This window comes from Rhinolophus sinicus, chromosome 2 (assembly GCF_057876585.1).
Source record: "Rhinolophus sinicus isolate RSI-liver-muscle chromosome 2, RSI-T2T, whole genome shotgun sequence".
NCBI classification, from domain to species: Eukaryota; Metazoa; Chordata; class Mammalia; order Chiroptera; family Rhinolophidae; genus Rhinolophus; species Rhinolophus sinicus.
In genome coordinates this window covers 189,522,674-189,544,902 of record NC_142502.1, presented here as the reverse complement: position 1 = coordinate 189,544,902, position 22,229 = coordinate 189,522,674, and the positions used below count along the sequence as shown (strand labels likewise).

At 60.5% G+C, this 22,229-nt stretch overlaps 1 long non-coding RNA gene across 2 annotated transcripts in view; it reads right to left on the bottom strand.

The window, feature by feature from the left end:
* Positions 1-5,530, bottom strand: part of LOC141571491 (uncharacterized) — a 162,863-nt gene extending 157,333 nt beyond the window's left edge. For both annotated transcript variants that reach the window (XR_012496224.2, XR_016020517.1), the window contains exon 1: positions 3,455-5,530. This is a non-coding gene — a long non-coding RNA (uncharacterized LOC141571491). The remainder of the gene's footprint in view (positions 1-3,454) is intronic.
* Positions 5,531-22,229: the final 16,699 nt, after the last annotated feature.

The window sequence follows — 22,229 nt, the reverse complement described above, 5'->3', positions numbered from 1 at the left end:
GCCTGGAGCCCGGCAGGCAGGGGTGTTTCAGTCACTTACGGACGGACGGACGGACGGGCATGCCGTCAGCTCCCCGTTTTCACACTCACCAGCAGCTGGGACCACACGAGCCTGAGCCTCACAGGCAAACACCCCGCAGGACGGCCGAGACTGAGAGGCGCCGCCTGCCTGTGGGTCAGGGCCCGTGTGCTGCCAAACCTCATTGCTCCACGATATTTAGTGGGGGCCGTGTGGGCATTGTGCTTTCAGGGATGTGGGATCTTCCCGAGTGCCTCCAGCCCCCAGCTCAGCACGTCCAAGCCCACCCTCCCATCAGGCCCAAATGGATGAGGCCTGTCGTGCGGGGCGGCCTGCAGGGTCTCAGTTCCCGCTCCCCACACAAGAACACAGGATATGGTGAAGCCAAAAAGGAACACCCACGGGGCCATAGGTAGGGGAGTCCTACCACTATGGTCTCACTGGTGGCTGGGTTCACTCGACGTGCGACCTGCTGTCCGCTTTTCTACCTGCCAACTGACTGACTTGCTAGCTCAATCCACCTCTCTGCAATCCACAACCCTCACTCCACCGCTTGCCAGCCCAGCCACCATCTTCTTGCTAGCCCCCATGTGCTGCTAGCGTAGCCACGGCAGTTATATTAGTGGCCAATGGCTCACTGGTTACAGCTGACGGCCAACTAGCCACAGCTGATGGCCATCCAATCACAGTTGATGGCCATTTACTACCTGAGCCAGCACCTTTCCACGTGCGGCCGGGAGCCTGGAAGCTGCACCCCTGGCTCTGTCCCCACAGGTGCTACCTTCAAGAAGTCGTCCTAGATTCCCAACAGGCAGACACCGGCTTTGCGCGGCACGCCCATCACCTTGCTGCAGACACAGCTTTACCTGCATCACCGCCACCCAGCCTCGTGCTCAGTCCTCCGGTTATGTTTCTCTTCTCACTGCACTTTCCCACCTTGAGGAGCCGAGTGCTCGTCGTGAACGCCTCTCTCTCCTGCCGTCTCCACATGAGCGGGGTGTGTTTTGCTGCTTCTGAGGCCCTCTGTGGAGTCCGAATATGGAAGGTCCTCCATAAACAGGTACTGAACTAACTACTCTCAATATCCCCAGAACTTAGCAGGCCTGGGACAGAGCCCGGGGCCCCCAGACGCTGGGAAGGTGACGTGCCACCAAACACACGACCGCCAGGGGCAGCATTCTCCTGTAATCATTTGCACTTTAAACTGTATCTGCTGTACGTCACATAGGTCCTTTTATTCTCCACTAGTTTGTCCTTCAATGGTACAAAGATCACGGCATATTTCAGACAGAGCAAAGACACAGGAAGACGCCTACTACTCACCTTCCAGGAAATACACTCCAAAGTCTCCCCGTGAGACAAAGCACACCTGTGTGCATTCTCCATGGGAGCACGTGAGCCACAGTCACGCCCCTCCTGCGGGGAAGCTGCTCTCCACGGCGAGTCCAGCCCATGCCCGACCCTGGGGACCATGCTGCCGTCCTCAGCCTGGGCGCTCCAAGCCCGGGCCGTTGCTATAGGCGCCCAGCATCTAGCAGACATTCACCTACTGCCACAGTGTGGGCAGTTAATGAGGCCGGGGCAGGCTGCAGGTGGAAGGTGCACTGTGCTCCGTGCACATCTTTGTCACCTGGAGACTGTGTGGACACGTCTTCACCTTGAATCCCTGCATGGTGTCCCCTTGGTGACGCGCCACGGGCTCCCTGAGATGCACGTCCAGCTGGTCAGCCTCCCCGTCGCACCCTGTCGGGGGGACGGGAGCTCATACCTGCACCCGTCAGACTATCCACAGGTCTGGGGCCAAATGCAAGGAGGGCTGGTTCTGGACCCAGCGGACGAGAGAGGAGACGGCTGGACACGTCAGAAGGGAAGATGGTCTGGATGCAACAGGCTTGTGTGGCACTGAGAGGACACAGTGCAACTCCTGCGACACTGTCATTGCTCAGGACACGTTAGCTCTTTTCTCTGTGACTGTGTGGCCTGTGTTAGGGACGATGACACCACACAGTGGGAAACGTCAGCTCTGGGTCAAAAGGACTTGCCTTTGAATCTCCTTGCTGAGGTAGCCCGTGTCTCTGACGCTGAGCTGTCCTCTGTGGGAGCGTCAAGGCAGGTACCTGGGCAGTCCCTGTGCAGATTAACAGCAAGGGGGCCGAGACGGTGCCTGTGGAGGCTCCGTGGCTCTGTGACAATGGCCCTGCCTCCTCAGAGCTCAGCGCTCACTGACCTGGCCCAGCGCAGGCAGAACTTCTACCGCACCCTGGGCCGCTCCGCAGGTCAGTGGGTGTGAGTGGCCAGCCCTGCTGGCCTGGTCAGCCCAACTGCCACCTGGGCCCTGGCTGTGGTCCAGGTACCACACGGACCATTGTTGTGTGACAAACAAGACGCTGGGCCTCCAGCAAACTGAGGGGGTGCGTGGGCTCTACGTCAGTGCCAGACGTCTCAAGGAAGACGAAAAACAAAACCATCAAAGGAGCAAGGTGTGGCTCCTCGGAGCTGCTCTCAGCCGCTGCACTGTGGTTGGACGCAGACACGCACTGGTCCTCCAGGAGGGACACACAGGCTCCGAGGGCCGCCCGACGCCTCCGAACTGGGCTCGGAGTCTTAACGCTTCTCTCAGCACAGCGACTCTGGACAGCACCCCAAACTCAGCTCATCATCGGAATGTAAGTCCCTGGGAACCATGTGTCACCGGGAGACCGGCCGTGCCAGGAGCCCAGGAGCCCAGCTGAGGTCCTGCAAGGACAGCCCTTCCGTGAACGCGGCCAGGGGTTTGCTCAGAGGACTCTTCATTGTTCAGAACAATGTCACTCCGGCCACCATGATGACACAACACTTCTCTTAAACCAATGCTCAATGACCCCAAAGAACCAAAAGGTGGCCCCTGGATGAAACAACTTTCCAGGGAGTCCGCCAAAAGACAGTCTATTCAGGAAAAGGAGAAAGCAAAACCCCGCAGTAGTGCGAGCACACGCACCGCAAGCGACCGGCCACAGGCAGACAGCGCGCTGCCCCAAGCTGGCCCCGATGTAGGTGCATATCCCCCCCCCCCCAAGGATGTTAGACCATCAAGTTTAGCCAGAAGTGGGGACTAGAGAGGGCAGGAAGCCCAGCTCCACCCACAGGCCTCCCAGCTCCCGAAACACTTTTCTTAAAGTACCAGTTCGCTTTCATCGAAGGACACTGGCCAACTATGCGGTCTGCACGCCCCTCACGGCCAGGACCTAAAGTCGTGGACCTGCCCCACGTGCACGGTGGGCTCTGCCTGTGGGTGTTACTGCCCCCACGCCCTGCACACGCCCCCACGCCCTGCGCACGTGCCCTCACGCCCTGCACACGCCCCCACGCCCTGCACACGCCCTGCACACGCCCCCCTCACGCCCTGCACACACCCCCACGCCCTGCACACGTGCCCTCACGCCCTGCGCATGCTCACCTCCGTGCCGTCACCACCTGTGGGCTGTGCACCTGCTTTGCGGGGAGCAGGAAGCGGCCCTCTAGGCCTTCCGGTTCCTAGCTCCCTGCTCTGAGGGTGGGAGCTGTCAGTGTTCTTCAGTAGCCTCTGCTTGTGAGCTAATTCCAGTGTGTCTCCCACCCGAGGTTCGAGATACGTGAATAGCTGACCTTCACTGGCATTTGCTATGGCCGGTTATCCATCATCCACTCATTTCTGATCTCCTGCAACGTTCGTATCCAGCCTGTGATATAACCACCATTATGTTGTATCCCATTGCACAGATCTAAAAATTAAAGAACAAAATCTGAGACAGAGCGAGAACAGGAAGTTTGCGAGAGACAACGTGAAGAGTAGGGCAGAGCAGCTGCCTGAGAGATGGGGTGAGGAGGCCCCAGTGCCCCAGGCCGTCCCCACAGGACGGAGCTGAACACTTGGAGGTGGGCATCTGACCCTAAGGAGTGTCTCTTCCTCTCACCTCAGCCCAGGGACAGCCCTGCCAGGTAGCCAGCTGCCTGAGCCACGAAGTCTGTCATAGTTCACTAACAAAGTGACGTTTTAGCTCCATCCCCTCTGCCACTGCCGACCTTAGTTTAGTCCAGGCAGCCACCCCCAGTCCCTTCATCCCCGCAGCCAGGACAACCTTCCCCAGACTGTGCACGCCCCCACCTCATGGGCTCCGAGTGTTCAGATCAGTGTCAAGTTCACCTCTATGCCCCTCAAGTCTGTTCATAATCTGTGCTCTACCTGTGATCACTCCTTCCCCCCATCATCCCAAATCTAACTGCACCATCCGACCCTAGAACCCGTGTGCTTTCTCATTGCCTGCAACACACGAGTGAGTGAATACAACAAAACCCCTGCCTTGTGAGTTTCTAATGTCTGGGGGGGAGACACAATGAATGATAACCAAATGAATAAGAGAATTCTAGTGTTTAAAAGCTGATCTGTGCTATAAAAGAAGAAATGCAGGACGTCAGGCCTGGGAAGGAGGTGTGGGGTGATGTGAGATGTTAACTAGCTTTGGTCAGAGGAGTTCCTATCAGGAAAGCAACATGAGCAGAAGTTTGGGGGAGGTGAGGGGTGTCTGGGGGCAGCGTCTCCAGGCAGTCAGCCAGCCACAAGGAAGACCCTAAGGTGGGCACATGCCCCACGTGGTAGAGGGACAGTAGGGAGGCCAGGCGTCTGCAGCTGCGTGGGCTGGGGACAGCGTAGGCAAGGTTGGGAAGGTAACGCGAGGCCCATGAGGACATCACACGCCATCACAAGGGATTGCTTTTGTTCAGAGTGAAATCAAGGCCATCTGAGGATTCTGAGCAGAGGAGGGAAATGACCTGGCTTGCCTTTTCAAAAGAGAACTCTGACTGCTGTGCTGGGAACAGACTGTACGTGTGCAGGGGGGACAGCAGGCATCGTGACGCAGCTGCAGACCACGCTGGCTGGGGCCAGGGCCGGCCAGTGCGGGAGGGGATACGTGAGCAGATTCTGGCCGTGTTTTGAAGACAGGCCAGCGGAACCCCTCCGGCACTGGGTACAGTGTGTGACAGCCAGGAGGCCGAGATGAGCTGGTGGCTTGGGGCTGAGGCTCTGGAAGCAGAGGATGAAGCAGCCAGGTGCTGAGATGGGACGATGTGGAGAACAGGGCAGTGGGGGCGGGGGGGGGGGGGGATGTGCCCTGTCGCGGGCACGAACACTGGACATTCCTCTTAGTCGGCCCAGCAGAGGCGTCAGGTAGCTGGGCTGGGCGGAGCCCAGCTGTGGGTCTGGGCTGGAGATAAGAATTCGTGAGTCCTTGTCTGGGGGACATGATTTAAAGCCAGGGGAGGCGGCAAGAGGGCAAAAGATGAAGCCCTGGGCGTAGCAAAGTCCGAAAGGTGAGGAGGAGCCAGTGAGGAGGCAGGAAACCAAGAGCACCCGGTGTCCAGTGAGCTGGGCCGTGCGTGCAGGCCAGGACACGCGAAGGGCGTTTCAGGGCGCAGCATTCAGGACAGCATCACGTGGCTGGCAGCGCACGTGCTCAGCTGAGTTGATTCACAAGCCAGTATCATGTTGGAGCCAGTAGGTGGTCAGATACCTGTGGGAGAATACATTGTAGGATGCCGCAGCTTGTAAGGACCAGTTACCAACAGCCCAGGCCCTTCCGCTGACCAACGAGAAGAACTGAGTCACGGGGGCGGGGTGGGGTGGGGGCTGAGGGACTTGGCTGGGTCAACAGAGCAGAGCCAGAACCCAGGCCCAGGCCACTGCCCACTACGTACGGCTCCCACCTCAAGTTCGCAGCCAGCCATTCAAAGGTGTGGTCCCTTAGCTTTCAATTCTGACTCCCATTTACCAGGGTGCTGGCTGCTTGAAGGAGAAACTGTCACCTCGCTCGTTCCCTGGGGGCTGGGGACCACTTCAGACTCAAACTTCTTTTGGCCCAAGACTGGGATTATCTACATCACCCATCGCTCACCATCTGTTTCCTTCTTGGCCACACAGGACCCACAGTCTGCTGTGGCTCCTGCAGAGCAATGGGCAGACGGACGGGGCGGTGGGTGCCTGGGGAGGCCTGTGCACATGGTAGGTGTGAGGGCCTGTGAACTGGCTTCTCTTCCCCACTTGCCCCACCTCTGCTCCACGTTCTCCTTGGCAAACAGCCAGCAGCCCTCTTATTCACCCTTAAGTTGCAGCCGCCCCTCCCACCCCCATGTTGCTTCTGTGGCCACGGTCATCTTTCGAACAATCAGTGTTTGGCCACAACCCAGGTGTGCAGCGGCGGGGCTGGAGACCATTCCTCAACGAGAGCCCAGGACACGACCTTAAATAAATGTGCAGATTTAGAAAAGGACAAATATCAAGTAAATCTTGTCTATAATGGCCATCGAGTAACGTTCGTGAAGATTAGCTGCTGGAACCTGTGAGTCTCAGGATGTATAAATAAGCCTGCTTTTGACAGGCAGCACATATACATTTTGTTTAAGGGCTAAGTGTCAGAAAATTCATTTCTGGAGATCTCCCAGGAGACGTGCACATCAGCATGCCACCACCGGTGTGATAAATCCGGGACCGGAAACTGCAGCCTGTCTTTGAATTCTCACACCCTCACTGGCCACCTCAAAGAACCAAAGTTGGGGAGTCCTCACCTGCAAGCCAGAGCTGCAGGCTTGCTGGGGGACAATCCCGGTCCCATGTCTGCTCTCCCAGACCCAGGCGGCGCAGGCGGGAAGGGCCACAGAACTGGAGCAGGCTGCGACTCGCACGATGGACGTGTGACAAGAACGGGCCGGGGCTGCAGATGGCAGTACCAGGGGGCATGCTGGCCGGTCCCCACTGGTCACCGCAGTCCAGTCCTGTGGACACGTCCTGTGAATATTTTTAAGTCAGCCAGATCACGTGCACGTAAGGTGACTGTCCTAAGAAGATGCAACGTGTGAGTCATTCCATCCAACACCACTGGAGTTTACAAGTCCAGATTTGAATCGAAATCTCTGGCGATAAGAATAATTCTCAACTTAGAATTTTGGATAATTTTTCATTCTTCTCAGTTTTAAGGCTCTAAAATCTGCCACCAAAAACCGTGACTCGCCACACTCCTTTCTTAGGGGAGTAGAAGAAAATGAATGGGACTACAGGGGTCTACAGGAAGGCTTTTGATGGGCTCCCTGATGGGCTACTATTGGACAATTCTGCTGTTGATACAAAGACTTTTTTAAGTTGCTAGTATGTGGCTTAAATCATGTTGCAAAAGGAACTTACTTGCAGGCGGGCTGGCTCCTTTTTGGACTTAGTTTGTTTACTTGTTTACTTGTTTTCTTTTGTTTATTTTTTTCTGTCTTAAGGCATTTCTTTACATACATGCCTCCCTCCAGTCATGTATGAATTGAACACACAAGCCTGCCTCCTATTGCTGATGCTGACAATAGCGGTCCTATTCTCACCTTCTCGTGACGTACCAGACGTTGTGCTGGCAATTTTAGGCACGTGATCTTCCATCAGTTCATCGGTCCTAAAAATGCGTGTCATGTTCCCACTTTTCACACGAGGAAACGAAGGGTGAAACCTGCCAGGGGCTGGCGGTCCCTTCCGGAAACAAGGCTGCAAGGAGAAATGGGCTGTGCCGTGCGTGGACGGTGTGAGAACCAGGAATCCTCAGTCTTCAAAGTGCCATTGAAGTGGGAGGGACACTGAGCGTGCTGAAGGGCCTGTGGGAGGGGCCCATGAGAGCCGCAGGACCCGCAGAGATGGTGCCTGACCCCGGACAGGGCAGCCGTGGGTGAGAGGAGACTGGCCTCAGCGAGAGGGTCCCGCCCCGTAGACTTGCTTTGTGCATCCATTTTCATCTGCGTTTCTTATGACGCCATTAATACAGAGTCTGAACCCTCCCCAGTTGAATGCACCTATGTCATGCTCCCTGACCGCTCAAGCCCACATGCCTGGCCCTGCAGAAAACATCCAGGAGAGGCCCCTGCCTCCCGCTCTCAATTCTGCACCCGGCACCCAGCTCATAGGTGATCAGGAGGGTCTCTGGAAATGTCTTACCTGAGTGAATGCAAGCTTTATCACACACGCGCAGTAGACGGAAAGGGCGGAACCAGCCAGGATGACCTGTTCAGAATAAAGGAGGTCAACTTGTTTAGGAGTAAACTCAAGAGAAGCTACAAGTCTTAACATATATTACTGCAACTCAAAACATACCGTATTTCCCTGAAGATAAGACCGGATTCTTATATTAATTTTTGCTCCAAGATGCATTAAGTCGTATTTTCAGGGGATGTCTTATTTTTTCATGTACAACAATCTACATTTATTCAAATAGTCATGTCTTCTTCTTCTGGAACATCGTCCTAATGTCCTAAATGCATCTGTCTGGCTGATGAGCTTAACTGGGGCTTATTTTCGGGGAAACACAGTAGTGTGACAGGCGACGCAGGGAGGGCCTCAGAAGTGCATGTTCTGGGGACGGACATTTGTTGACTGGTGGACAGCCTCAAAAGCGGTCCCTGTGGCTCCCACTGGGTGTTCACACCTGGAGACACCTTCCCTTGGAGTGTGGGTGGGAACTTCAGCTACTCTAACCAACAGGCCATACGGCAGGTGGGGTGCTGCTCCCTCGATGACGTCACCTTCTCACTAGCAGATGCCCTGGAGGCTGTCCTTGCCGACTTGACGAAGCGTGGGAAGGAGCTGCAGTGACCTCCCGGGGCTGCAGTGACCTCCAGGAGCTGCAGTGACCTCCAGGAGCTGAGGGTGACCTCTAGGAGCTGCAGGTGACCTCTAGGACCTGCAGGTGACCTCTAGGACCTGCAGGTGACCTCTAGGAGCTGAGAATGGTGTCTAGGAGCTGCAGTGACCTCCAGGAGCTGCAGTGACCTCCAGGAGATGACAGCTCCAACTGACAGCCAGCAAGAAGCTGACCATTGGTGCTGCAACCACAAGGAAAGGAAGTCTGCCAATGCCCTGGGTGACCTTGGAAGGGACTCTTGCACAGCTGAGCATCAGCTGGAAATGCGGCTGAAACCTCACTGCAGCTCTGAGGCCCTGAGCACAAGGCAGGGACAGTCTGGTCCTGGAGTGTGGACAGGAGGCTAGCAGGAGGGACAGGCTGCCATTTCGTGGGATTTCTTCCCACTGCCCTCCTGAAAGCCGTGAGCCGTGCGGTCAGCTCACGAGGAGGTGGGTGCTCCTAACCCTCAGTGGTGCTCAGTGGAAACCCCTCCTGAGGACAGGTGTGCCCCTGCTTGTGATTCCCGGTGAGCCATGCTTAAGTTAACGGGCAGCCAGTGGACGGAGCCCAGCCCTGGGCAGTGGCCCTGTCCAGAGCCCCCCGTGCTCTATGCAAAGCAGGGGTCTCACTGGGAGGAACCCTGCGTGACCCGTCTCCTGGGGCATCACCATCCGAGCCCGCCCCCTGCACTCGGGCACGGTCCCTCGGAGCCAAACAGGATGGCCGTGCTGTCTTGACTGACCCCAGGTGGACTCAAATAACACTCTGCCCCAACCAAGGTGCAAGGTCCTTGAGACAGTTCTCACTGTGCCCTCATCCTCTCTCCCGGCAAACGGCGCCCGGCAGGCCATCTTTACCGCCCACCCCGCAGGCACACCTAGCCCGGGGCCAGCTCGGCCAGCCATGTGTCTAGCTGAGGCTGTCGCTCTAACAGGAAGTGAGCAAGGTTTGTCCTGGCTCCTGGCTCCTCTTCTGTGTCTCTTCTCTGCTTTCCTGTTTCTCAGAGCAATGCTTTCACTTTGGACGCAAGTTAATTGAAACATATTTCGATCACACTCTTTCCACCCTTAAGCAAAGGCTTAATGTGTAATGAAAGGACCACTCCGTGTGGGTGCCAGTGTGTGCAGCCAGACTGCTTGCCCAGGACCCTGACTGCCTTCTGTGATGTGCGACAGTCACACCAAAGCCATGCGCAGCGGCAGAGGCTGGGGGGCTCTCAGGAACCTGCCGGGGATGTGGGGCGGCTGGCCACCCTCCTGGGGAGGGACGAGGAGCCAGGGGGTCACAGGCACCCATGCAGCACTGGTTTGTCAACGTCCTCCACTCTGTCCCCAGGCTACTGTTGAACCTGCTGGCACCTCTTTCCACAGGAGCACACTTCCGGCATTTTCTCTGGTCTGTCCCTGGTCCTCACCTGTCCCGGGACAGGCCCTGCCAGGCCTGTCTGCGACACAGCAGGCACCAGATGACAAGGGCTCTCGAGTCAGGAGGCCTGCGTGGCACCCTGTGTAGTGAATGCTTTGTGACGCTGACCCAGGCACTGCCTCCGAGCCCCGTTTCCTATACGAAGGGGGGACTGGACTCTCTCAGGGTGACTGCTCCACAGACACCCCGACATCCCCCAGGAGCCTCAGAACCTGGGGAGGCCGGCCCGGACCAGACTCGGGGGCTGGGGCCCCCACCCCAGGGGGACTTCAGTGGCCCAGCTGTCTCAGTTATGCACTGGGCTCCACCGCTAGGATTTGCTTGCACGCCCTTGGCGCAGGTTGGTTCTGAGAGGCCTTGTAAGGCAGCCCTGAGGGGGCATTCGTTCTCGTCTGCCTGCAAATCTCTCCAGGAGGCACGGACCCCTCTTCCTTGGCCAAGTGTCACTCATTCTTCCTGACCCAGCTTAAGTGCCGGTGTCTCTGTGAGGTGCCCTGAGAAGCCGGCAAGGCCTGCCTTTCTGCGCCCCAAATGTCCTTCTGCTCAGCTGCTTCAGTGTCTGTCCTGGAGTAGGTGCTCAATGAATGTTTGTGGGATGAGTTGCCATGACAACAGCGGATCTTTGCGTCCTTTGCCGACAGGAGGGTGGAGGGAGGGGGGTGGTTGCCAGCGGCCCCACCTGACATGCCTTCTGTCGCAAGCCCTTTTCTATCATGTGTCGGAGCCATTACCTGCTTGACAGCGTGGGGAGCTGTCCAGCACTCAGGGGTTGACCTCGGTCCCGTTTCTCGGTGGACAGAAGCTGCTGGCACAGGGACATGGACCAGAGACCCAGGTGAAGACCCGACACACCACCTGTGGTCTGTCTCTGAGGCTCAGAGCACCTGCTGCTGTCTCGTCGGTACCAGTGAACAAATGGTGGGGAATTGAAATCTGGCTGATGGGCGGTCAGAGCTCTGGGGCTCAGACACACATTGCTGCGCCTTCCTTCCGAAACACAGGCCTGTCCACTGGGGGAAATGACATCCACCTGCTAGGCTGGCACCTCTCTTCTGACAAACTGACCTTCGTCTGCCAGGCAGGTGGAGGCAAAGAGGAGAACAGCGCGGAGCCACAGCCTGGGCTCTCGGTACCCCCGGACCACGGCCCCTGGTGGGGACGCACTGGGGGAGCAGTCAGCCTGGGCTCTCTGTACCCCCGGACCACGGCTCCTGGTGGGGACGCACTGGGGGTGCAGTCAGCCTGGGCTCTCCGTACCCCCGGACCACGGCTCCTGGTGGGGACGCACTGGGGGTGCAGTCAGCCTGGGCTCTTTGTACCCCCGGACCACGGCCCCTGGTGGGGACGCACTGGGGGTGCAGTCAGCCTGGGCTCTCCGTACCCCCGGACCACGGCCCCTGGTGGGGACGCACTGGGGATGCAGTCAGCCTGGGCTCTCCGTACCCCCGGACCACGGCTCCTGGTGGGGACGCACTGGGGGTGCAGTCAGCCTGGGCTCTTTGTACCCCCGGACCACGGCCCCTGGTGGGGACGCACTGGGGGTGCAGTCAGCCTGGGCTCTCCGTACCCCCGGACCACGGCCCCTGGTGGGGACGCACTGGGGATGCAGTCAGCCTGGGCTCTCCGTACCCCCGGACCACGGCTCCTGGTGGGGACGCACTGGGGGTGCAGTCAGCCTGGGCTCTCCGTACCCCCGGACCACGGCTCCTGGTGGGGACGCACTGGGGATGCAGTCAGCCTGGGCTCTCTGTACCCTCGGACCACGGCCCCTGGTGGGGACGCACTGGGGGTGCAGTCAGCCTGGGCTCTCCGTACCCCCGGACCACGGCTCCTGGTGGGGACGCACTGGGGGTGCAGTCAGCCTGGGCTCTCCGTACCCTCGGACCACGGCCCCTGGTGGGGACGCACTGGGGGTGCAGTCAGCCTGGGCTCTCCGTACCCCCGGACCACGGCCCCTGGTGGGGACGCACTGGGGATGCAGTCAGCCTGGGCTCTCCGTACCCTCGGACCACGGCCCCTGGTGGGGACGCACTGGGGGTGCAGTCAGCCTGGGCTCTCCGTACCCCCGGACCACGGCCCCTGGTGGGGACGCACTGTGGATGCAGTCAGCCTGGGCTCTCCGTACCCCCGGACCACGGCCCCTGGTGGGGACGCACTGGGGATGCAGTCAGCCTGGGCTCTCCGTACCCCCAGACCACGGCTCCTGGTGGGGACGCACTGGGGGTGCAGTCAGCCTGGGCTCTTTGTACCCCCGGACCACGGCCCCTGGTGGGGACGCACTGGGGATGCAGTCAGCCTGGGCTCTCCGTACCCCCGGACCACGGCCCCTGGTGGGGACGCACTGGGGGTGCAGGCAGCCTGGGCTCTCCGTACCCCCGGACCACGGCCCCTGGTGGGGACGCACTGGGGGTGCAGTCAGCCTGGGCTCTCCGTACCCCCGGACCACGGCCCCTGGTGGGGACGCACTGGGGGTGCAGTCAGCCTGGGCTCTCCGTATCCCCGGACCACGGCCCCTGGTGGGGACGCACTGGGGGTGCAGTCAGCCTGGGCTCTCCGTACCCCCGGACCACGGCCCCTGGTGGGGACGCACTGGGGGTGCAGTCAGCCTGGGCTCTCCGTACCCCCGGACCACGGCCCCTGGTGGGGACGCACTGGTGGTGCAGTCAGCCTGGGCTCTCCGTACCCCCGGACCACGGCCCCTGGTGGGGACGCACTGGGGGTGCAGTCAGCCTGGGCTCTCCGTACCCCCGGACCACGGCCCCTGGTGGGGACGCACTGGGGGTGCAGTCAGCCTGGGCTCTCCGTACCCCCGGACCACGGCCCCTGGTGGGGACGCACTGGGGGTGCAGTCAGCCTGGGCTCTCCGTACCCCCGGACCACGGCCCCTGGTGGGGACGCACTGGGGGTGCAGTCAGCCTGGGCTCTCCGTACCCCCGGACCACGGCCCCTGGTGGGGACGCACTGGGGGTGCAGTCAGCCTGGGCTCTCCGTACCCCCGGACCACGGCCCCTGGTGGGGACGCACTGGGGGTGCAGTCAGCCTGGGCTCTCCGTACCCCCGGACCACGGCCCCTGGTGGGGACGCACTGGGGGTGCAGTCAGCCTGGGCTCTCCGTACCCCCGGACCACGGCCCCTGGTGGGGACGCACTGGGGGTGCAGTCAGCCTGGGCTCTCCGTACCCCCGGACCACGGCCCCTGGTGGGGACGCACTGGGGGTGCAGTCAGCCTGGGCTCTCCGTACCCCCGGACCACGGCCCCTGGTGGGGACGCACTGGGGGTGCAGTCAGCCTGGGCTCTCCGTACCCCCGGACCACGGCCCCTGGTGGGGACGCACTGGGGGTGCAGTCAGCCTGGGCTCTCCGTACCCCCGGACCACGGCCCCTGGTGGGGACGCACTGGGGGTGCAGTCAGCCTGGGCTCTCCGTACCCTCGGACCACGGCCCCTGGTGGGGACGCACTGGGGGTGCAGTCAGCCTGGGCTCTCCGTACCCCCGGACCACGGCCCCTGGTGGGGACGCACTGGGGGTGCAGTCAGCCTGGGCTCTTTGTACCCCCGGACACGGCCCCTGGTGGGGACGCACTGGGGGTGCAGTCAGCCTGGGCTCTCCGTACCCTCGGACCACGGCCCCTGGTGGGGACGCACTGGGGGTGCAGTCAGCCTGGGCTCTTTGTACCCCCGGACCACGGGCCCTGGTGGGGACGCACTGGGGGTGCAGTCAGCCTGGGCTCTCCGTACCCTCGGACCACGGCCCCTGGTGGGGACGCACTGGGGATGCAGTCAGCCTGGGCTCTCCGTACCCTCGGACCACGGCCCCTGGTGGGGACGCACTGGGGGTGCAGTCAGCCTGGGCTCTCCGTACCCTCGGACCACGGCCCCTGGTGGGGACGCACTGGGGGTGCAGTCAGCCTGGGCTCTCCGTACCCTCGGACCACGGCCCCTGGTGGGGACGCACTGGGGGTGCAGTCAGCCTGGGCTCTCCGTACCCTCGGACTACGGCCCCTGGTGGGGACGCACTGGGGGTGCAGTCAGCCTGGGCTCTCCGTACCCTCGGACCACGGCCCCTGGTGGGGACGCACTGGGGGTGCAGTCAGCCTGGGCTCTCTGTACCCCCGGACCACGGCTCCTGGTGGGGACGCACTGGGGGTGCAGTCAGCCTGGGCTCTCCGTACCCCCGGACCACGGCCCCTGGTGGGGACGCACTGGGGGTGCAGTCAGCCTGGGCTCTCTGTACCCTCGGACCACGGCCCCTGGTGGGGACGCACTGGGGCTGCAGTCAGCCTGGGCTCTCCGTACCCCCGGACCACGGCTCTTGGTGGGGACGCACTGGGGGTGCAGTCAGCCTGGGCTCTCCGTACCCTCGGACCACGGCCCCTGGTGGGGACGCACTGGGGGTGCAGTCAGCCTGGGCTCTCTGTACCCCCGGACCACGGCCCCTGGTGGGGACGCACTGGGGGTGCAGTCAGCCTGGGCTCTCTGTACCCTCGGACCACGGCCCCTGGTGGGGACGCACTGGGGGTGCAGTCAGCCTGGGCTCTCTGTACCCCCGGACCACGGCTCCTGGTGGGGACGCACTGGGGGTGCAGTCAACCTGGGCTCTCCGTACCCTCGGACCACGGCCCCTGGTGGGGACGCACTAGGGGTGCAGTCAGCCTGGGCTGTCCGTACCCTCGGACCACGGCCCCTGGTGGGGACGCACTGGGGGTGCAGTCAGCCTGGGCTCTCTGTACCCCCGGACCACGGCTCCTGGTGGGGACGCACTGGGGGTGCAGTCAGCCTGGGCTCTCCGTACCCCCGGACCACGGACCCTGGTGGGGACGCACTGGGGGTGCAGTCAGCCTGGGCTCTCTGTACCCTCGGACCACGGCCCCTGGTGGGGACGCACTGGGGCTGCAGTCAGCCTGGGCTCTCCGTACCCCCGGACCACGGCTCTTGGTGGGGACGCACTGGGGGTGCAGTCAGCCTGGGCTCTCCGTACCCTCGGACCACGGCCCCTGGTGGGGACGCACTGGGGGTGCAGTCAGCCTGGGCTCTCTGTACCCCCGGACCACGGCCCCTGGTGGGGACGCACTGGGGGTGCAGTCAGCCTGGGCTCTCTGTACCCTCGGACCACGGCCCCTGGTGGGGACGCACTGGGGGTGCAGTCAGCCTGGGCTCTCTGTACCCCCGGACCACGGCTCCTGGTGGGGACGCACTGGGGGTGCAGTCAACCTGGGCTCTCCGTACCCTCGGACCACGGCCCCTGGTGGGGACGCACTAGGGGTGCAGTCAGCCTGGGCTGTCCGTACCCTCGGACCACGGCCCCTGGTGGGGACGCACTGGGGGTGCAGTCAGCCTGGGCTCTCTGTACCCCCGGACCACGGCTCCTGGTGGGGACGCACTGGGGGTGCAGTCAGCCTGGGCTTTCCGTACCCTCGGACCACGGCTCCTGGTGGGGACGCACTGGGGGTGCAGTCAGCCTGGGCTCTCCGTACCCTCGGACCACGGCTCCTGGTGGGGACCACTGGGGGTGCAGTCAGCCTGGGCTCTCCGTACCCCCGGACCACGGCTCCTGGTGGGGACGCACTGGGGGTGCAGTCAGCCTGGGCTCTCTGTACCCCCGGACCACGGCCCCTGGTGGGGACGCACTGGGGATGCAGTCAGCCTGGGCTCTCCGTACCCCCGGACCACGGCTCCTGGTGGGGACGCACTGGGGGTGCAGTCAGCCTGGGCTTTCCGTACCCCCGGACCACGGCCCCTGGTGGGGACGCACTGGGGGTGCAGTCAGTCTGCGCTGGGGGATACAGGAAAGGTGCCCCATTGTCTGGATTTGTTCCGATTCTACACGCACTGCTAAGCTTGAGACACGGCCCTTCCGAGCACTCGCTGTCCGGCCGCCCTCTGACCTTGGCATCCAGTCTTACAGCAGAATCCCTCCCTTCCTCCCACATGTGTGCCCCAGAGAGAGAGGTCATGTGATGGAAACGGGGAGGAAGCCAGCAGTAGGAGCTGGGTACGTGGGGCCATTTCCGAAATCCCAACCAAGGTCTGTACCAGCATTCCACTGGGGAGCTGCTCGGCAAGGTGTCTCTATGGCAACGAAAACCACCGCATGTGTCCCCAACCTGGCCTGTCTGGGGAGAGCCCTGATGACAGCCATTCTTCAGAGTCCTTCCTCTAGCCACCCTAGCCACCATCCTCACCGCTGTCTCACGGATGCCTTCCAAACACGCATGCTTCTGGGCTGCCAGAAATAAGTCACAGGTGCATTTCCTGCCTGAACCTTAGGTTTTTGATCATGGTGACAAGGACAGGCCCACTGCAGCACACACGAACACAGCCGCCTGGCAAAGCTCGACCTCGTCCAGCGATGCTGAGCCGTGCAGGTGTGACGGCTCTGCCTTTCACTGTCCTCCCTGGGATAAAGCAAGCGCTGCCACCCATGTGGGAGGTGAATGCTTCCCGTGCAGTGCAGGCTGGCGTCCCACATTGTCTCGCTTCGCACAGCACGTGAAGCCAGCAGCAGCAGGAAGTCTTTCTGGACAGGTTATGCCAGGTTTTCAGCTTTGGGGAAACTGCAAAATCATCGGCTCTCAAAGCGATCGGCCTCCCAGGCCGTGGGCACCAGAGATGCAGACACACTTTCTGCCTAGAAAACCCATCTCAGCTGTGCTGAAGTTGGAAGGAGGCTCTTCTGGCTCAGCAGTGGCCCCAGCAACGGTCGCAGGACCACCAGCTCCCAGGGTCATCGCCTGCACGCTGGCTTTCTTCTGATTCTCCAGCGTGACTGCGCCCACCCTGACACGCTGGCGTCACCCTTTGCCTCGAGAACAGACTGCTGGGAACACCAGGAGGAAACCAGATCGTAGAGGACAGTGGGCTTCATGTGCTGGACCAGCCCGTGCTGTCCTCAGGCAGGAGGCGTGGTGACAGAGCACGTGTGGCCGTTGACCTGAGGGATGCCCTTGTCAGTGCGTCATGAAGGGACAGAGCAGGGACTTCTGGTTAAACGTGGCAGATTGCACAGCAGCGTGTATCTCTGCTCTCCCCTCAGAAGTGGTCGATGTGGACGGACAGAGAACATTAGACAAGCTAAGCAGGTGCAAGACCTCCACACGTATCTGAAAGGTGGACAGTGGGGCCAAGTGGCACAGGAGTGCTGGTGAGAACCGAGCCCTGCTTGTCTCAGAACCTAGGACAGACTCGGAACTGGGGGACCAGGAGCAGTGGCAGTTGGAGAACCCCTGGGCTGAGAACAGCTGGGCTGGACAGCACATGGGGACGCGGTAAACAGACGGCGGTAGAAACTGGCCGCAGGGCCCAGGGAAGAGGTCCAAGGTGAGTCAGAGCTCTGGCCTGAGAAACAGGACAGTCTTAGATAGCACGGCAGGGAGCAGGCTTAGGCAGGGGAACGTGACACGTCCAGCTGGGGTCATGGCACATGGGTAAGCGACTGCTACACCTCTGGTCACCGGCTCACTCCTAGGCGGGGGACATGCAGCTTGTACACAACGGTGGCAGGATGGCAGATGGCAGTGCCTGCTGGAGCCTAGCTTTGGAGCAGATGAGACAGTGAGCAGTCCACAGGCTCACTGGAGAGCCGGGCAGGGGACACGGTGTCCTCTGGAAGGGGGAGGAGCTTTCCCAGCACGACGCGGGCTACTGACTCTGGCGTCCCTATAGAATTCTGTCGTTCTCAAAGTCAAGGATAAAGGCTTCAGGTGACCTGTCCCCATCTCACGGAGGGGGGCTGTCACAGGGGGACAGCCCACCCCCAGATGCAGTTTGTGGGCATTCTGTGGCTCTTGGAAGCGTGTACTTGAATGCACCCTGTGGACCCTCAGGGCTCCCATGCTGACATAGGCGGCCTCTGAGGGGCAGGGAGGCTCCAGGACAGCCGTGCCCAGGGACGCCAGCCTCCAAGCTGTGGCTGCTCCATGACCCCTGAGCCCCTGGCCTCAGTGGATGCTGCCAGGTCTGGGCACAGTGGCTCCTCCGGGCCTGTTATTCGCCGCTGGTGACAGAACAAAGGGCCATAAGCACCTGGGCTGGCGGTTCCCGCCCACTTTCTGCACCAGTGTTTAAAGTGATGTGCAAATGACAAACGACAGCTGTGGTGACAGGATTTCTGATATCTGAGTCTCCCTTCACTTCCAGTTCAGAACTGATTGAGAATTTCCTTCAGTAGATTCAAAGTCTCCCGGCAACGAAGCCCATTGCACAGTGAGAAGCTCTGCTTAAGTAACCAGGGCACTTTGCATTTTTAAATGCGTTTGTTCCTCAGCAGTCAAAAGCCCCTTAACACCCTCATTTCCCTCCTCTCACACCTGCGTCTGCTGCGGCTGACCTGGATGCTCTCCATGCCAGTGGCTCGGGCCCACCCTGCCTGTGCGTCCAGCACCCTCTGACCACACTGTCCTGAAGCTGAGGGGTCAGCCAGCACGCGGTGTGGTCCGCTGAGGCCCAGAGGAGGCATCAGGCCGAAAGCCCCACATGACCATCTGTAGTGTCTGCATGTCCAGGAGCACACGGTGGGGAGTGAGGGATGTGACGAAGCCAAGGAGTCAGGACCATGGCCCAGTGAGGGAGGAAGGGGCCAAATCCCCAGGACAGAGACCGAGCTTGACCCTGCTGAGGGCCCCAGTCCTCGGGGGAGGGGCCATGGAGTCGCCAAGCACACAGGGCCAATGGTGGGGGTGGGGGAACTACTCAGTTACATGACCTTGGGATGAAGGTCATATTGATAGCCGGGGCCGTCACCTCAGACATCAGGCCTGGAGCAGCCCAGTGGCTGCTGGGACTTGGACCTCAAAGCGCCAGGAGCAGACGACCCCCGAGAAGGAAGGGCAGGTGGCATCAGAGTAAAGAGGCTAAAATGGGAGGCATGGTTTTGAGTCACCACACAGGTTAAAAAGAACTGATAGCATGTGCTGTTAGCAATGAGAGTATAGCGATAAAGACGTTCTCATACGTTGCTGGTGGACGTCAGACTTTGAAATGAAACACAATTTCTGGAAAACAGTGAGTATCCAGGAACTTAGAGCTCAAACCCTTTGACCCGCTCTTGGCAACTTTTCCTAATTAAATAATCTAGAACAAGAACGTACATTTGTTAACCAGGGTGTTTATCACAGAGCTGTTTATAGTATTAAAACAGCAACAGCACATGTGTCTGCTGTTAGGAAGATGGCTAATGAAATGACAGTGCTTCCCTGCGAGGTGGAGACGTAGCCACCGCGGTGCAGCTGTGGGGCCCTCCTGAACCACGCGGACAGTCCCGGGGCCTGAGGCAGTTGGCACCGTCCTCTGGGCAGTGGATCACCCGTGGACGAAGGAAATGAAAACCCGCGATCAACACCGCACATGCATTTCTGTGTCCGTCGGCCGCTCTGTGGCCACCTCTGACTGACTTGGGGGAGTGATGGTGCCTGTGGCTGCGCTGTTCCCACAGCGCTTCCTGGTTGGGCTGCACACCCTGCAGACGGTCACCGAGGGGAACACCTGGGTGCAGCGCAGAGACCTCTAATTGCTCCAGCCAGACAGAAGGGGCCAGCTATGTGTCACTCACAGATGTGCACACCCCCTGTGTGCTGGGCCCTGACTTAGGGGAGGCACATAGGGTGCCTGCCAAAGGGTCAGAGGAGGCTGACAGCCAGGCTGCCCCAGTCCCCAAGTCCTGCCCCGTCATGGGGTGAGTCCAGCTGAAGAAAGGGCGACGTGGGCCCGGTTTGCACAAAGAACCGTGCACATAGCAGGGCCCCAGCAGCCTACACTCCTGTAAGGAAACAAGCACAGCTGGGCAAATCCCCACCGAAGTCGGCACGTTGTAGCAGAGTAACACGTTAGAGGGGCTCCGATGGCGGAGCAGCAGCTGTGGTGTCAGGAAGCGTCACGGATGGGGACCTCCAGCTGGGTCTGAGTGACGAACTGGACAAGCAGGGTGAGGAGCATCCAGAGCAGAAATAGTGCCAGGGGACGGGAGAAGCTCGTAAGCCCAGGCATTGGCGCTCACGCACGAGACTGTACCCGCCCAAGGCGGGGATGCCAGCTGGCCCAGATTCTGCAGGTTCCAGGCTGCTGGTGGGAAGGCTGGCATTTACAGTGTGGATGGTGGACACTGGTGTTGACACTCAGGCCCAGCCAGGAGTGGACACCTTCTCCTCTCATGCAGTCGCCGTGTCCCTAGAGGGCAGGGACCAAGCCTTCTGCAGCTTCCTAGGAAAACACGCAGGACCTTGCATGAAGCTGAGAACCCAGCAGGGCTATGGAAGGGGGTCAGGCCCAGCCCCCACTCAGGTGGGAGCCTGCTCTGTCAGGACCTGGCTTTCGCATCCCAGGCGAGCCCTTGTCCTTTCTGGGCTCGGTCTTGCCATCTGGCACAGCAGCTGTGAAGAACCAGGATGGGGGGCCTGCCCAGGCAGCTCTCGTCCTTCAGGCCCCAGACGATCTGGCTGGTCTTTGGCTTTGCAGCCAGCTGGGAGCTAATCCACGTGGGGGGACCCAGGAGTGTGCCCCCCTCCCCGCCAGTTCCCTGCCATTAGCCCCTTCTTCCTGCAGAAGAGTCTAACGAGGATTGCAATGACGGCCCCCGTGTGTGCTTTGAAAGGACACAATTAAAACTGTGCAACGGAGGCAAAACCTTTCTCTTTTCCTTTTATTATTATTTTCTAATTCCACTTCCCAAGGCCAGGGGCCTCGTTAGTAAGATACTAGCAGAATGTATGATAGCAGGAAGGATGCTCATTGTCAGCAAGAGGGAGGCTTCCACCAGCCATAATAGTTCCGGCTGTGACGAGCTCCAGGGGTGTGAGAGTGGGCCCGACATGTCCCCTGCCCGTCCTGGTGGTGGTGAGGGGACCAGGAGAGAGAGCCTCTCAGAAAGGACATAGGCCTGTGGCAAACCCATCAGCACGCCGCAATTAGCAGGAAGCCTGACCCTCCCACGCTGCCAGGGACACTGCTGGCTCTGTCCCCCACCCCCACGTGGGGCTAAGCTTTACTTCAGTGAGCAGCTGGGGACGGGGGGGGGGGGGGGGGGGGGGAGCTCAACACAAAGGACACCTTTCCAGAAACCAGCACACCTGCCTTTCCTGCTGGAGAACCCCAGCACTCCTGGAGAGCCTGGCCCTGGGCACACTGGCACAAACACGCTGGCAGGATGGAAGGAGGCTGTCACCTGGCTCCTCGAAGGACAGGACCAGAAGGAGCTCTGAGAGGCCGCCCCCCAGAGGGAGCCAGAGGGCGGCTTCCTGTGATGGTCCCTGTCCGCCATTCCCTCCGCCGACAGCAGCCATCTCCACGTGCCCTTAGAAATGCTGAAGGGCGATTCATAAATAATAGGACAAGAGCCTCTGACTGCATTGGTGAACGTCCAAGTGCCAGGGCAGACCAGCTGCCCGGAGCTGCGAACGGGGTCCCTGCAGCTGCACTTAGAAGCTTCTTGGTGTCTGACCTTTCTTCCCTGCAAACAAGGGCAACCCAGATGTGTGCACTCCCCCAGGGCCAGCCAGGGCTGCGCCAGGCACCACCGAGGGACCCGCCCTGAGCCGTTGCCATCTGCTGGGTGGCGGCCACAGGGCTGGTCCAGCAAAGAGTGAGCTCGGAGGGGTGACAAACACCCAGGTCTCCACGCTGCTGCAGACCACGCCTCACAACTTGGGGTGAGTGCAGCAGGGTAGGGTACTGTTATCCCCCCCAATCAACACGTGACTAACTGGAGGCACAGCAGAGTTTGCCCCAAACGGCACAGGTTTACCCCAAAATCACCCTGTTGATAAGGAACTCTGTTAAGTTCAAGACGCACATTTTCTTTTCCGCAGATCAACACCAGTGGCACGATTTCTGGAACCATCTTTTTAGAGGAACATAAAATAAGCATTTGAGGGTTCGTGGAATTAACTAGAAGCCCTTCTAGGATCTTTTCTTTCACTTCCTGTTCTGGGGCCACATTTATTGAGAAAATAAAGAAATAGGAAGTGTGCCGAGCCGGGTCTCCCCCCTTGCCCTGGACCCGAGTCCCAGAGACGGGCTCCCCTCCCCGCAGGCGGCTATGTGAACTGTGAGCCCACAGAACCGGCTGAACTCTGACCTCCCTGCACTTGCTCTGTGACTGGGGTTCACACAGTGGAGTCCCAACAGCACCTCCCCCT